General features: G+C 46.5%; 1 long non-coding RNA gene across 1 annotated transcript; it reads left to right on the plus strand.

Moving 5' to 3' along the window:
* Positions 1-10856: 10856 nt before the first annotated feature.
* Positions 10857-11313, plus strand: LOC149127151 (uncharacterized). Its single transcript, XR_016233274.1, has 3 exons — positions 10857-10996; positions 11101-11137; positions 11243-11313. It is a non-coding gene; the product is annotated as an uncharacterized LOC149127151 (long non-coding RNA).
* The last annotated feature ends 2517 nt before the right edge of the window (positions 11314-13830 follow it).

Here is a 13830-nt window from a genome sequence, read left to right on the forward strand (position 1 = left end):
CTCACACCCCACACAAAAATTAATTTGAAACTAACCGTGGTACTCTAAGACTGTGGAATGCATAGCAATGAAAAGGAATGCAAATATTTTTAACGATTGATTGATTTATTTATTTGAAAGAGTTACAGAGGAGAGGGGGCGGGGGAGAGGTCTTCAATCACTGGTTCCCTCCCCAAATGGCTGCATCGGCCTGAGCTGGGCCAATCCAAAGTCAGGAGCCAGGAGCTTCTTCCTAGTATCCCACGTGGGTGCAGGGGCCAAGAACTTGGGTCATCTTCTACTGCTTTCCCAGGTGCATTAGCAGGGAGCTGGATCGGAAGTGGAACAGCCAGGACTTGAATTGGAGTCCATATGGGATGCTGGCACTGCAGGCAGCAGCTTAGCCTGCAACACCACAGGGCTGACCCCAAAGAATTAAATATTGACATATGTGGCAACTTGGACGAATCTCCAGCAAAATTATGAATTCCAAGGGAATTACACTCAATGAGAAAAAGCTGATCCCCAAATGTTGTATGCTGTATGACATCATTTATATAGCATTAAAAAAAAAACTTTAGAAATGGAGCAAGAAATAGCAGTTTGGGGTGGGGCTGGGAGAGATATACAGACAGGAGATGGGTGTGGTTTTAAAGGGCAACACAAGGCATCCTCAAGTTCAAAGTCTTGACTGCGACAAAGAAAACCCTAACCTGCACAGGTGATTAAACTTTACAGAACTTACTACACACAAATGCGTGCAACTAAAACCGGAAACATGACTAAGATGGGTGGAATCTACCAATGTAGATATCCTGGTCATGATCATGTGCAAAATGTCAACACTGGGAGAAACTGGGCAAAGTATTCAAAGGATTTCTCTGCAATTGTGTCTCACAAATGCACAAATATTGCAGTAAAAATTTCAATTAAAAAATGAGATTGATGCGGCTGGCACTGTGGTGTAGTGGGTAAAGCTGCCACCTGCAATTCTGGCATCCCATATGGGCGCTGGTTCCAGTTCCGGCTGCTCCACTTCTGATCCACCTCCTTGCTATGGCCTGGGAAAGCAGTAGAAGATGGCTCAAGTTCTTGGGCCTCTGTACCCATGCAGAAGACCTGGAAGAAGCTCCAGGCTCCCAGCTTTGGACAGGCCCAGCTCTGGCCTTTGCAGCCATTTGGGGAGTGAACCAGCAGATGGAAGACCTTTCTCTCTCTGCCTCTCTGTAACTCTGCCTTTAAAATAAATAAAAATAAATCTTTAAACCCTGGCTTTGAATCGGTGCAGCACGCCGGCCGTTGTGACCATTTAGAGGGTGAACCAATGGAAGGAAGACTTTTCTCTCTGTGTCTCTCTCTCACTGTCTAACTCTGCCTGTCAATAATAATAATAATAATAATAATGTTTAAAAAATGAGGTTGAGGGGTGGGCACTTGGTTTAGTAGCTAAAGCACCACTTGGGTCGCCTGCATCCCAGATTGGAGCGCCTGAGTCTGAGTCCTGGCTTTGCTCCCAGTTCCTGCTTCCTGCTGGTGCAGACCCCGGGAGGCAGCAGCGATGGCTCAGGCAGCTGGCTTGCTCCACACACGGGAGACTCAGACGGAGTTCCCAGCTCCTGGGTTCACCTGGCCCAGCACCAGCGACTGTGAGCACTTGGTGAGTAAGTCAGTGGGTAGATCTGTCTCTGCATCTTGACTTTTCAAATAAATAAAATAATTTTTTAATTTAAAAAAAGGAATTGATACAGATCATTGGCCTAAATGTAAAGACAGCATTGAGTTAATTCTTTTTATTATAATTTTAAATTCTCTCCTGGGATGGTAACTTTTTAAAATAATTCCTAGAAGATATTAAATAAAAGCTTTCTTAATAAATAAATAAATAAATAAAAATTAACAATTCCTAGAAGGAAATAAGAGGAAGAGCTTTACGACTTGGGGGTAGGGAAAGATTTCTTAGGATAAAGAAAGCAATGCACACAGAATAAAAAGTTGGTACATTAAATTTCATCAAGAATTGGGAACATCTGGTCACTCCAGCCTCTCTGGTGACATCAAGTTTGCAGTTGGAAGCAGAGCGTGGCGGATTCCACATCTGATATTTAACCACGTGTGCTTAGAAGCAGCACTCATCACGTTCTCTGGCCAAGGAAAACAAATGAAATGGTTCCATCTGGGTGCGAGGGATGGGGTGGCCGTTGAGGTCCTTGCCTGGGAGACGGCTCCCCAGCGTGATGCTGGCCTGCGAGAGGGGGGCGTGCTTGTGTGTGACACATAACATCAACAGTAATGCTGGCTTCCATGTCAGACACTTTGAAAGACATTCTCTCTCCACAACAGTCCTGGAGGGGCCCCAGTGAATTTTAGTTTTTAGTTGAAAGGCAGCTACACACACTCACACTCACACACACACTCACACTCACACTCACACACACATTCTTCCAGCCCCTGGAACATGCCTGGTAATATCCGTATCTATAACAGCAGGGCTGGGCTAGGCTGAAGTCAGAGCCTGGACCTCCATCCGGGTCTCCCAGGTGGGAGGCAGGGGCTCAAGTACCTGGGCCTCCCAGGGTGTGCAGTAGCAGGAAGTGGAATTGGCAGTAGACCTGGCAAGGTAAACCCTTGCACTCTGATACCGCATGTGGTATCCCAAGTGGTGTCTTCACTCTTGTGCCAATTGCCTGCCCCTCCCTATTTTAAAGATGAGGAGAGACTGGGGAGAGTGAAGTAACTTACCCAAGCCCGCACGGGTACCTGCTGGAAACCGACCCAGGCTCCAGCCCAAGTGTGTCTGACGCTAAAGCTCCCACTTCTACCTCTTCCAGCTGTCACAGGAGGGAGCTGCTGTTTCTGGAGAAGAAAACATTCTGTCTGGAAGCAGGGAGAAGTCAGGTCAAACACCTGTGCATGCATCCTTATCATTGAAGTCAGACAGCCGAAGTCCTCGGGAACACACAGAGCTGGCGTGGGGTTGGGATTTGCTTCATTCTTGCCACGGTCGCATCAGCTCTGCGGTGTTTTGAGAAAGAACATGCTCCGGTGCTCCAGGTTGCTCTCAGAGGATTTCCCTGGAGTTCAGCACCACCTTGTGGCAGTGACCATGACTTGCAAGAGAAAGACTAATCTTTGATTCTCAACAACTCAAATACCTTTGAAGTTAGACATTTTTGCATTAAAACAAAGGAAAAGAAAGAAAATGTCTTTCTCTTAGGGCAGGTCTAACAAAATATAGATGTCTTCAAAAAGACATCTGACTTTTGGACAAAGCAGTCAAATCAGCAATTGATACCGTAAAATATGGAAATGATGGAAGCTTCATTAAGTCAAGCTGTAAAAAACAAGGTGATCTGTTTGAGGGAAAATTGTTGGGGTTCCCTATTGTATAAACCATACCTTTTGAAAGTGGGGGCCAGCGCTGTGGCATAGTAGGCTAAGCCTCAGCCTGAAGCACTGGCGTTCCATATGAGCACTGGTTTGTGTCCCAGTTGCTCCTCTTCTGATCCAGCTCTCTGCTATGGCCTAGGAAAGCCGTCGCCCAAGTACTTGGGCTCCTGCATCCGCGTGGGAGACCTGGAAGAAGCTCCTGGATCCTGGCTTCAGATCAGCTCAGCTCCAGTTGTAGCGGCCATTTGGGGAGTGAACCAGCAGATGGAAGACCTCTCTCTCTCCCTCTTTCTGTCTGTAATTCTACCTCTCAAATAAATAAATAAAATCTTTTAAAAATAAAAAAAAGTGGACAGGGCTGCTGTTCATAACTGCATGGAACAACAGGATAACGTGGGCGTGTCCTAGGCCAACTGGGGACATGTGGTTCCCCTAAACTTGTTTCTGAGGTTTAGCCTGGCAAAAATGTGAAATGCACTCTGTAGTAGAGGCCATGTGATAGGAAATTCTACCCTTGCAGAAAGAAGACAACGTATGTTTCAGCAGGCCGGCCAGAGTGCAGCTTTGGGATGGGAGTTTGGGAGCTGAGCTGTAAGGAAGATGCCAACCCTGCCAGGGCCTGGATTAAGGACGTGACTTGCCTCTGGTCATCCCTGTTTGCAACGCTGCACCCTACGGAGCGACAGTGGTGCTGGGGAACGTTAGAGGACGGAACGCAGGGGAAGAGTGGGTGGATTCAGTGCTGCAGAGGGAGAAGGCAGGATGAAAGCTGGAAGGATGTTCACGCTGCAGTATTCTCACCCTGACAATACAGTTCTCACAGAGGAAGGCTGGGAACCCCATGGCACACACTGCGGTCCCCGGATGGAACCCATTTGGTGTATGCTTTAGTTCCAAGCTTTGTCCTCACTGCCCATTGACTCTGCGGGATAGAATTCCCGGGCTTCTCTCCTCCGTTAAGCCCCTGAACCCTGAGCACAATCCCTAATGGCCTTCAGAGCAATAAGCCCACAATGCATTTTGGCCTTCAGCTGCCTGGCTTTCTGCGATGCTCCGTGGACTACCCTCTCTTTGGAGCTCTCATCACTTTCCGGTTCTCCTCCACCCTGTCTCCAACTGGGACTGCTGGGGCATTTCAGCAGGCTGCTCTTCTTCATATCTCTTCAGGCTTGACAGTCTTCAAACACCTGCCCTGTGCCGTAGCACTTCACTGTGTTGTAATGCTCTATGCATCTCTGCCTCCTTTGCTTCCTCCCAAAGAGCCTACAATTCTCCTTAGGAAAAAGATTGTACCTAAGGACCTTAGCTGATGGCGAGAAATCACAAAATTGTGGAGAAAGGCACGGAAGCTGCTCTGGCTATAATACTTGCATCCAGCCATTCTGGAAGACCACTCAATACGAGCTGAGGACTTACAAAGAGCCAATGAGGAGCACTAACAGGGTTGTTTTTGATTATGTGTTTCAGGAGATAAAAGCCAAAAAATGAAAAATAAAGAACAAAATATGGAAATAAAACTATACTAATTCATATATCCTGGATCCTCTCTTTAACAAAGCCTAAAACTGAATTCTGATTTTCTTTTTACATTTAAATATTTATTTATTTATTTGAAAGGAACAGTGACAGAATGAGGGAGAAAGAGAGAGAGAGATCTTCCGTCCACTGCTTCACCCCTGTCCCCCAGAAATGCCCACAGCAGCTGGAGCTAGGCCAGGTGGAAGCCAGGAACCCCATCTGGGCCTCCCAGGCAGGTGGCAGGAACCCAAGAACTTGGCCCATCAGCCACTGCCTTCACAGGTTCATTAGCAGGAGTTCTTGGAAAAGACCCCAGAGGCACAGGCAATCAAAGCCAAAACGGACAAATGGGATTGCATCAAATTGAGAAGCTTCTGCACTGCAAAAGAAACACTCAGCAAAGTGAAAAGGCAACTGATGGAATGGGAGAAATTATTTGTAAACTTTGCAACTGATAAATGATTAATAACCAGAATATATAAAGAGATCTAGAAACTCCACAACAACAAAATAAACAATCCAGTTAAGAAATGGGCAAATGAATTAAATAGGCATTTTTCCAAAGAGGAAATACAAATGGCCAACAGACACATGAAAAAATGCTCATGATCACTAGCCATCAGGGAAATGCAAATCAAAACCACAATGAGGTTTCACCTCACCCCTGTTTGTATGGCTTTCAAACAGAAATCAATAAACAACAAATGCTGGTGAGGATGTGAGAAGAAAGGTACCCTAATCCACCGTTGGTGGGAATATAAACTGGTAAAGCCACTATGGAAGACAGTTTGGAGATACCTCAGAAATCTGAATATAAACTTGCCAAAAAAATGAAATTAGCATATGAAAGTTATCTGTACCCCCATGTTTATTGCCACTCAATTCACAATAGCTAAGATATGGAATCAACTCAAGTGCCTATCAAGTTAAGACTGGATAAAGAAATGGGATATGTACACCATGGAATACTACACAATGGTTAAAAAAAATGAAATCCAGTCATTTGCAACAAAATGGATGAAACTGGAAAACCTCATACTTAATGAAATAAGCCCATCCCAAAAAGACAAATTCCATATGGTCTCTCTGACCTGTGATAACTAATGAGCACCTAAAAGTTAATCTGTAGAAGTGAAATGGATACTTTGAGAAGCAATGACTATGAACAGCCCTTGTCTTGACTGTTGGGGAACAGTTTCTTTTTTCTATACTATTTGTTGAACTATTTACTTAACATAGAGTTAATCATATGCGTATAAAGTTAATTGAAAATAGATCTTAGTAAAAAATAAGAATGGGAATAGGAGAGGGAGGAGGAAGAGGGGTGGGAGAGTGGGCAGGAGGGTGAGTACAGTGGGAAAAATCATCACGTTCCAAAAGTTGTAATTATGAAATGTATGAAGTTTGTATTCCTTAAATAAAAGGTTTTTGGGAAAAACAAAAAGCAAAACAGAGTTCTGTCCTTGCGTGGTTTCCCATATTATCAACATCTTACATTAGTACGATATTCGGTATATGATTAATGTTAGGACTGATACATTATTATGAATTGTGATTCAGTTGTTTCAGATTTCCTTGGTTTTTATCCAATGTCCTTTTTCTGTCCAGGAGCCCTTCCAGGATTCCACATAACATCTGGCCTTCACATCCCCTCCTTGGGCTTCTCTGGCCCGTGACAGTTTTCCCGGCTTTCCTGGTTTTTCTGTATGACCCAGACAACTTTGAGGAATACTGGTCAGGTGGACTGCAGGATGTCTCTCTAGTGAAATGTTCTGATGTTTTTCTCCTGATTGGCCTGGGATTGTGGCTTTGGGGGAGAAGACCACAGGAGTAAAGTACTATTTTCATTACATTAGGCCAAGGGCATGGGCAACCAACACAATTTCTCACTGTGGTTGACCTTGATCACCTAGCAGAGGTGGTGTTTGTTAGGTTTCTCCACTGTCAAGTTGTTCCCCCACTGGGCCTTTCCATAGTGTACTCTTTGGAAGGAAGTCACCATGCCCAATCCGTACCTTAGGAGTGAGAGCTAAAGCTTACGCTCCCTTAGGGCAGCATATTTGCATACATTGTGAATAAACTGTTACATCTCTCTTCTCTTTTTTGATAATTTATTTGTATCTGCATGAATTTATGGATGTGTATTGATACTTTGGATTATACTCCAACATTACATTATTTTGGTCACTCGAATTCTTCCAACTGTGCCACAGGGGCCTCTCTCGCTTTGCCCCTTTGACATCTGCCAACATGGGTTTGCCTTGTTCTGCTTTTTTGCACTTCTTTGCTTCCTGACACCACAAGCTGCTCCAGGCTCATCTTGTACATTGCTGCCATAGTCCTAGAACCAGCTGTTTCTCCAAAGATGTTGGGTTCCTTTTGCTAGAGAAAGCGGTTAGAAACCGGAGCCTGGATGCATGGTACTGGGGTGTCATTTTTCTTGGGTCCTCCTAGCTTACAGAGCAAGCTGACAATGTCAGTCTGCACACATCTATAAACATTTCTATAGGCAACCATTTCTATCTGTATTAAGCTAAACCTGAGTTCTTGCTCATATCTCTGAATTTAATCCATTACTACCTGGGTCATTTTAGCCTGCTCCTTTTATTTGTCTGTAAATTCCCACGCCAACAGTGAGAAATGTGGCTCCTACCTTCCATTTACTAAACCATTCTGTTTTGGTATAAATGTGTAGTGGCATCAGAATTCTTCATCTGTACCCCACAGGAACCCAGCTTATCAGCAATACTGCAGTGCTAGCGTTTTGTTCATTCTGTCTTTCATCTTACAAACTCCAGCCATTTGCAAAATCCCTGAGCTCAGCACCTTTCCTCCCTCCACCCTCAGTGAGGCTGTTCCACACGCGTGCCAGGTTCTCTGGTCACAGCCTGCATTTCTTCCTGGGATTCCCCAGCTGCCCAATGATGCTTTTCTTAATGCAAACACTAAAATTCACTTTTTGTACAATGAAATTCTATGGGTCTTGACAAACCCATACTGTCACATAAATAGCATGAAGGTATCGGACAGAAAAGTATCATCACCTAAACATCTGTTCTTCTTTAAAAAATATTTTATTTATTTATTTGAGAGGTAGAATTATAGACAGTGAGAGGTAAAGACAGAGAGAGGTCTTCCTTCCACTGGTTCACTCCCCAATTGGTTGCAACAGCAAGCTCTGTGCCGATTCGAAGCCAGGAGCCAGGAGCTTCTTCCCAGTCTCCCATGTGGGTGCAGGGCCCAAGCACTTGGGCCATTCTCCACTGCACTCCCGGGCCACAGCAGAGAGCTGGACTGGAAGAGGAGTAGCTGGGACTAGAACCGGCTCCCATGTGCAATGCCAGCGCCACAGGTGGCCACAGCGCCAGCCCCAACATCTGTTCTTTATCCATAATCCTTTCCCTCATCCTGGGCCCTAAGGAACCACCGATTCTGTGTCTATGTGTGTGTGTGTGTCTCCTCTTCACAGTATCATACAGTTGGAACCATACATGTTGCCTTTTCAGATTGATTTCTTTCACTTAACAATCTGCAGTTTAGGTTCCTCTATGTTTTTTTCATGGCTTGATAGCTCACTTTTTAAAATATTTATTTATTTGAAAGTCAGAGTTACACAGAGAGGACAGGCAGAGGCAGAGAGAGAGGGAGAGAGAGGTCTTCCATCTGCTGGTTCACTCCCCAATTGGCCACAATGGCCGGAGCTGCACCCATCCGAAGTCAGGAGCCAGGAGCCTCCTCTGGGTCTCCCATGTGGGTGCAGGGTCCCAAGGACTTGGGCCATCTTCTACTGTTTTCCCAGGCCACAGCAGAGAGCTGGATCAGAAGAGAAGCAGCCAGGACTAGAACCGGCGCCCATATGGGATGCCGGTGCTTCAGGCCAGGGCGTTAACCCACTGCGCCACAGCACCGGCCCGATAGCTCATTTTTAAAATTTCTGAATAATATTTGATTGTATAGGTTGCCACAGTCTGGCCATTCATTCATCTACTGACAGGTAGCTTGGTTGGGTGATTATGAATATTACTAGAACCATTCACATACATGTTTTTGTGTAGGCATAAGCTCTGCGTTTCAAACAAATAAATAAATTTTTTTAAAAAAAGAAATGGAGGTCGGTGCCGCGGCTCAATAGGCTAATCCTCTACCTGTGGCGCTGGCGCACCGGGTTCTAGTCCTGGTTGGGGCCGGATTCTGTCCTAGTTGCCCCTCTTCCAGGCCAGCTCTCTGCTGTGGCCAGGGAGTGCAGTGGAGGATGGCCCAAGTGCTTGTGCCCTGTACCCCATGGGAGACTAGGAGAAGCACCTGGCTCCTGACTTCGGATCAGCGCGGTGCGCCGGCCGCGGCAGCCATTGGAGGGTGAACCAACAGCAAAAGGAAGACCTTTCTCTCTGTCTCTCTCTCTCTCACTGTCCACTCTGCCTGTAAAAAAAAAAAAAAAAAAAAAAAAAAAAGGAGCATTGGTGGAAAGCCTGGTGAAATGCAATAAGGTTTGTAGTTAATTAAAAAAAAAAAAAACATCAATTGGATCAATTTGACCCATGTTGCTTAAATATATCCTTACTCATTTTCTGCCTCTTGGATTTGTCAATAACTGAAAACCAGGTGTTGACATCTGCCACTCTCCTACCGGTTTTGTCTCTCCTTTCAGCTCTATCAGTCTTTGCTTTGTGTTTGGATGCACTGCTAAGTACATACGTGTTCAGAATTATGTCGGGACTGGAGCCTTAGTGTAGTGGGCTAAGCCTCTGCCTGTGGCGCCGGCATTTTATATGGGCACTGGGTCATGTCCTGGCTGCTCCACTTCTGATGCAGCTCTCTGCTATTGCCTGGGAAAGCAGCAGAAGATGGCCCAAGCACTTGGGCCCCTGCACCAGCGTGGGAGACCCGGAATAAGCTCCTGGCTTCCAATCAGCCCAGCTCTGGCCATTGCAGCCATTCAGGGAGAGAACCAGCAGATGGAAGACCTTTCTCTCTGCCTCTCCCTTTCTGTAACTCTGCCTCTCAAATAAATAAATAAAATCTTAAAAAAGAATTATTATGTCTTCCCAGAAGATGACCCCTTTAACTATATATGATGCCCCTGTTTATCTCTGATAGATTGCATTGTTCTGAAGTTTGCTTTGCCTGAATGGAATATAGATGTTTCAGCTTTCTTTCGATTCTTGTTAGCATAGTTTTCTCCATCCCTTTACTTTTAACTTACCAGACTTTTCGCTATCCCTTTAATTTGAAGTGTTTAATATTTATTTGATACACACACACACAGAGTTCACTCACCAAACGCCCCCAGTGGCTGAAGCCCAGAGCTGGGAACTCAATTCAGATCTCTGCGTGGGTGTCAGGAACGCAATTACTTGAGCCGGGGCCTGTGTCAGCAGGAAGCTGGGGTCAGGAGCCCTGGTACCTTGATGCGGAATACGGCTGTCTTAACTGCTAGGCTCCGCACGCGCCCCAGTCCCTGTAACTTTAATGAGTCTGTGTCTTCACATTTAAAGTAGGTTTACTGTAGACAGCACACAGTTGGGCCTTGATGCTCGATTTTTAAAATTCACTCTCTCTCATTAGAGCACCCACGTCTAAACTGATTATTGCTACAGCTGGATTCACATCCACCGTGTTTGTGATCATTTTACATTTGCTCCACTTGGCTCTCATACTTAATTTAGATTTCCTAATTCTGCCTTCTTTGTCTTAAAGAGAACCCTCACAGACGCTTCAAACCTGGGGCTGCCCCTGCCTAGCAGGCTTTACCCCTGGCAGGCGGGGCCGCGGGGATGCCACCGCCCAGGGTGCCACGCTCCCGCTCCCGCCAGCCAGGATCCGGCTCGCGGTCTCCCTGGCGCAGAGTGGGCGTGGCTTCCGCCGCCCCGGCCCGCTCCGCCGGTGCTGGGTTGCCATGACGACCGTAGCTAGGTCGCGGCGGATTCGGTAGGAGACTGGGCGCTTGGAGCACCGTGTCCCTGCCGCGAGGTCGCTGCAAGGACGCGGTTTTACCGGCGAGACGTGGAAACAGCGGAGTTAACGGGGCTCCCCCATCGGCGGGCAAAGCGCCCGGAAAACCGTCCGGGGAGCCACTAGCTCGCGGGCTGCGGGCTCCACCGCCCACCGCGGGGTGTGCGCTTTGTGGCAGAAGCTGGGGCTGGGGGCCTTGGTAGTCGCGAGGCTGCGGCCAGCACGGGTGCGAGGCGGCGTTAACAGGCTTCGCTTTCTTTGCAGAGCCATGGGCAGCAGGAAGAAGGAAGCTGCCTTGCAGGTAAGCCTCCGGGGGCGCCAGCTTCCCGCCTTTGGATGGGGTTGGGAGGGGGTGGGAGGTGTGCTATGGTCTGTAAGTGACGTTTGCTAACTGTATATGTGACAGCATATGTGACGTCATCGTACCCTCTGCCTTAAAAGGAAAACATTTATCCCGGACTCTGGCGGTGACACGGTGGGGGGGGGGGGCGTGCGCGCTCCCGGACCCTGGCTGTGACACAGTGTATGGGGGGGGGCGCACTTGCACGTATCAAACTTGGACAGCTCTTTATGCTTGCGGTGTTCATACAACCCAACCGTGCATGAGAAAGAAGAAAAACGCAAAAAACAATACCAAGAGCAGTCAATGTGACTGTGCCATTTTTTATGGAAGCACCATTGCCCCTTGCTTAGGGAATATGATCTCCGGAGTTCGCTATGGATCTATAACTGCTCTGTTCTCAGATTCTCGTTTATCAGCAAGTAGGGCCAGTGCAAAGGTGCCCTACACTTCCTATTCACCTCCACCCCGCGGAGGGCCTGGTGCTGCCCGGCCGTTTCCAGTACCTTCCTATTTCTGCCCTGCTCCGAGAGCTCACGCTGTCAAGTGCCCAGAGCCTGGCCCCAGAGCAGGCCGGGCTCACTCCAGGACACGGGCAGTCGCTACTGACCACTGAGAGCTGAGCCTCTGGGTAGGGCTCTTCTGAACCCTTCTGTCCTTTCCTGCAAGCATGGTTGTGAGCCCTGGGCACCTTCACACTCTCTTGCCTCATTTAAGGCAGCACAGAGACGTTCCCATTTTCTCTCCTCTTTAAAAAAAAAGCATGGTGAGTGCCGCCTTAAAAAGAGGAACCTTTGCTAGAGGGTTTACGATGTTGCAGGTTTATTTATTACAGATACCTCTTAAAGGGACGCAAACCTTAGAAGACCTGAATTCAGAGCAAGTAATTTCCATGGTCTTTTAATTTGCAGCTTCAAAGAAGTTACACACACACACACACACACACACATCCATGTTAATGATAAAGGACAAGAGAATAATTTTACAGTGGAGGAGCCCAACGGATGACCTTGGCCCAGGGACCAAAGGGAACATCATCAGTAATGAGCCCATGGAGTTCGTGTACCACTTGATAGGATGCAAGGAGAAGTTTTCAATTTGAGTCTGTCCTCAGCGGCATAGGCTGAGTGAGTCTCATCAGGAGGAAATGTCATACACAGCCCCCTGAGGGACAGTCCACAAAATCACTGTCATTTCATTTCTGTGTCAAGGTCACAGGGTAACAGAAAGATGGACGAACTGTTCCAGACAAAGACTAAGAAGAGCTGACAGAGAGAGCCAGCATGTGATTCTGATGGGCTTCTTTGCTGTTCAAGATACTGTTGGGACAATTGGCTAAGTTGGGTGGTATCTAAGAATTACATAGTAAGAATACGTCAGTGATTTTTTCCCCCTAAATTTGATGAAGGTATTGTAATTACATGAGCTAGTGTTCAGCGGGTGATAGAAATAACTTTGAAATAACTTTTTTAAAAGTTTTCTTAAAAAATGTATTTATTTGAAAGAGGTAGAGTTACAGACAGAGGGAAGAGAGAGAGAGATCTTCCATCTGCTGATTCACGCCCCAAATGGCCGCAATGGCCGCAGCTGAGCCAATCTGAAGCCAGGAGCTTCTTCCTGGTCTCCCATGCGGGTGCAAGGGCCCAAGGACTTGGGCCATCCTCCACTGCTTTCCCAGGCCACAGCAGAGAGCTGGATCAGGAGAGGAGCAGCCAGACTTAAACTGGCACCCACATGGGATTCCGGCACCTCAGGCAGAGGCTTAGCCCACTGTACTACAGTGTCAGCCCTTAAACAGTTCTTTAAGCTTACACATTTTCTATGTATTTTAAGTTGTTTCAAAGTAAAAGAAATTACATGAAAATATAGAATATTCATAGAGAGGGATAATATACATTTCTCCTTGTATGTCCTATCTAATGTAAACTAGAACTCATTGTAAATAAGAGGAAAAATGGAAAAAATGACAATTCAACTCATTTCTGATAGTGAGAAAACACAAAGTGTAAAAGGAAACCTACAGCTTAGTACCATTTATGAACACTTTAAGGAGCAAAGCAATGATATGTATTTTTTCTGGACCGATAACAGGTAAAATTATTTTTTAATGCTGGAAGATAGTTCCCATGAATCTTGGGAGAGTGGGTTTTCCTGGGGCGGGAGCAGGAAGAGTGGGAAAGAGAGAAGAGGTGTGAGGGAGGAGGAAACTTGTGCTGTGTTTGTCCTGGAGACGGGCGGGGAGAGAGAGAAATCTTGGGCACATGCATTAAATTTCACACCTGTCATTCATAATAATACACCATTGGATCCTCTCTGGCTTTAGGTCAACATCAGTACCCAGGAGCTGTGGGAGGAAATGCTGAGTTCTAAAGGACTAATAGGTAATAAAGTGGGATACCTTTTCAGATCCGTTCTCCCGAGTTGCTCAATGATGGGCTGAAACCTGATGAAAAGGCTGCAGGGAGCCCATTTCCTGTGGCCTTGAGCCTCACAGGTGCCCAGGTGGTGACTGCGTGTACAGCAGCCCCTTTATCTGTGACCCCACCTTCCACAGCTTCAGGTCCTGCAGTTGACTGTTATCCATTATCCATAGTCATTGCCTGGAAAACTCCAGAAATAAACAACTCGTACTTAAAATATTTATTTGCAAGACA

Source organism: Oryctolagus cuniculus, chromosome 4 (genome assembly GCF_051225735.1).
Source record: "Oryctolagus cuniculus isolate XC-2025 breed Fujian yellow rabbit chromosome 4, ASM5122573v1, whole genome shotgun sequence".
Classification (NCBI taxonomy): Eukaryota; Metazoa; Chordata; class Mammalia; order Lagomorpha; family Leporidae; genus Oryctolagus; species Oryctolagus cuniculus.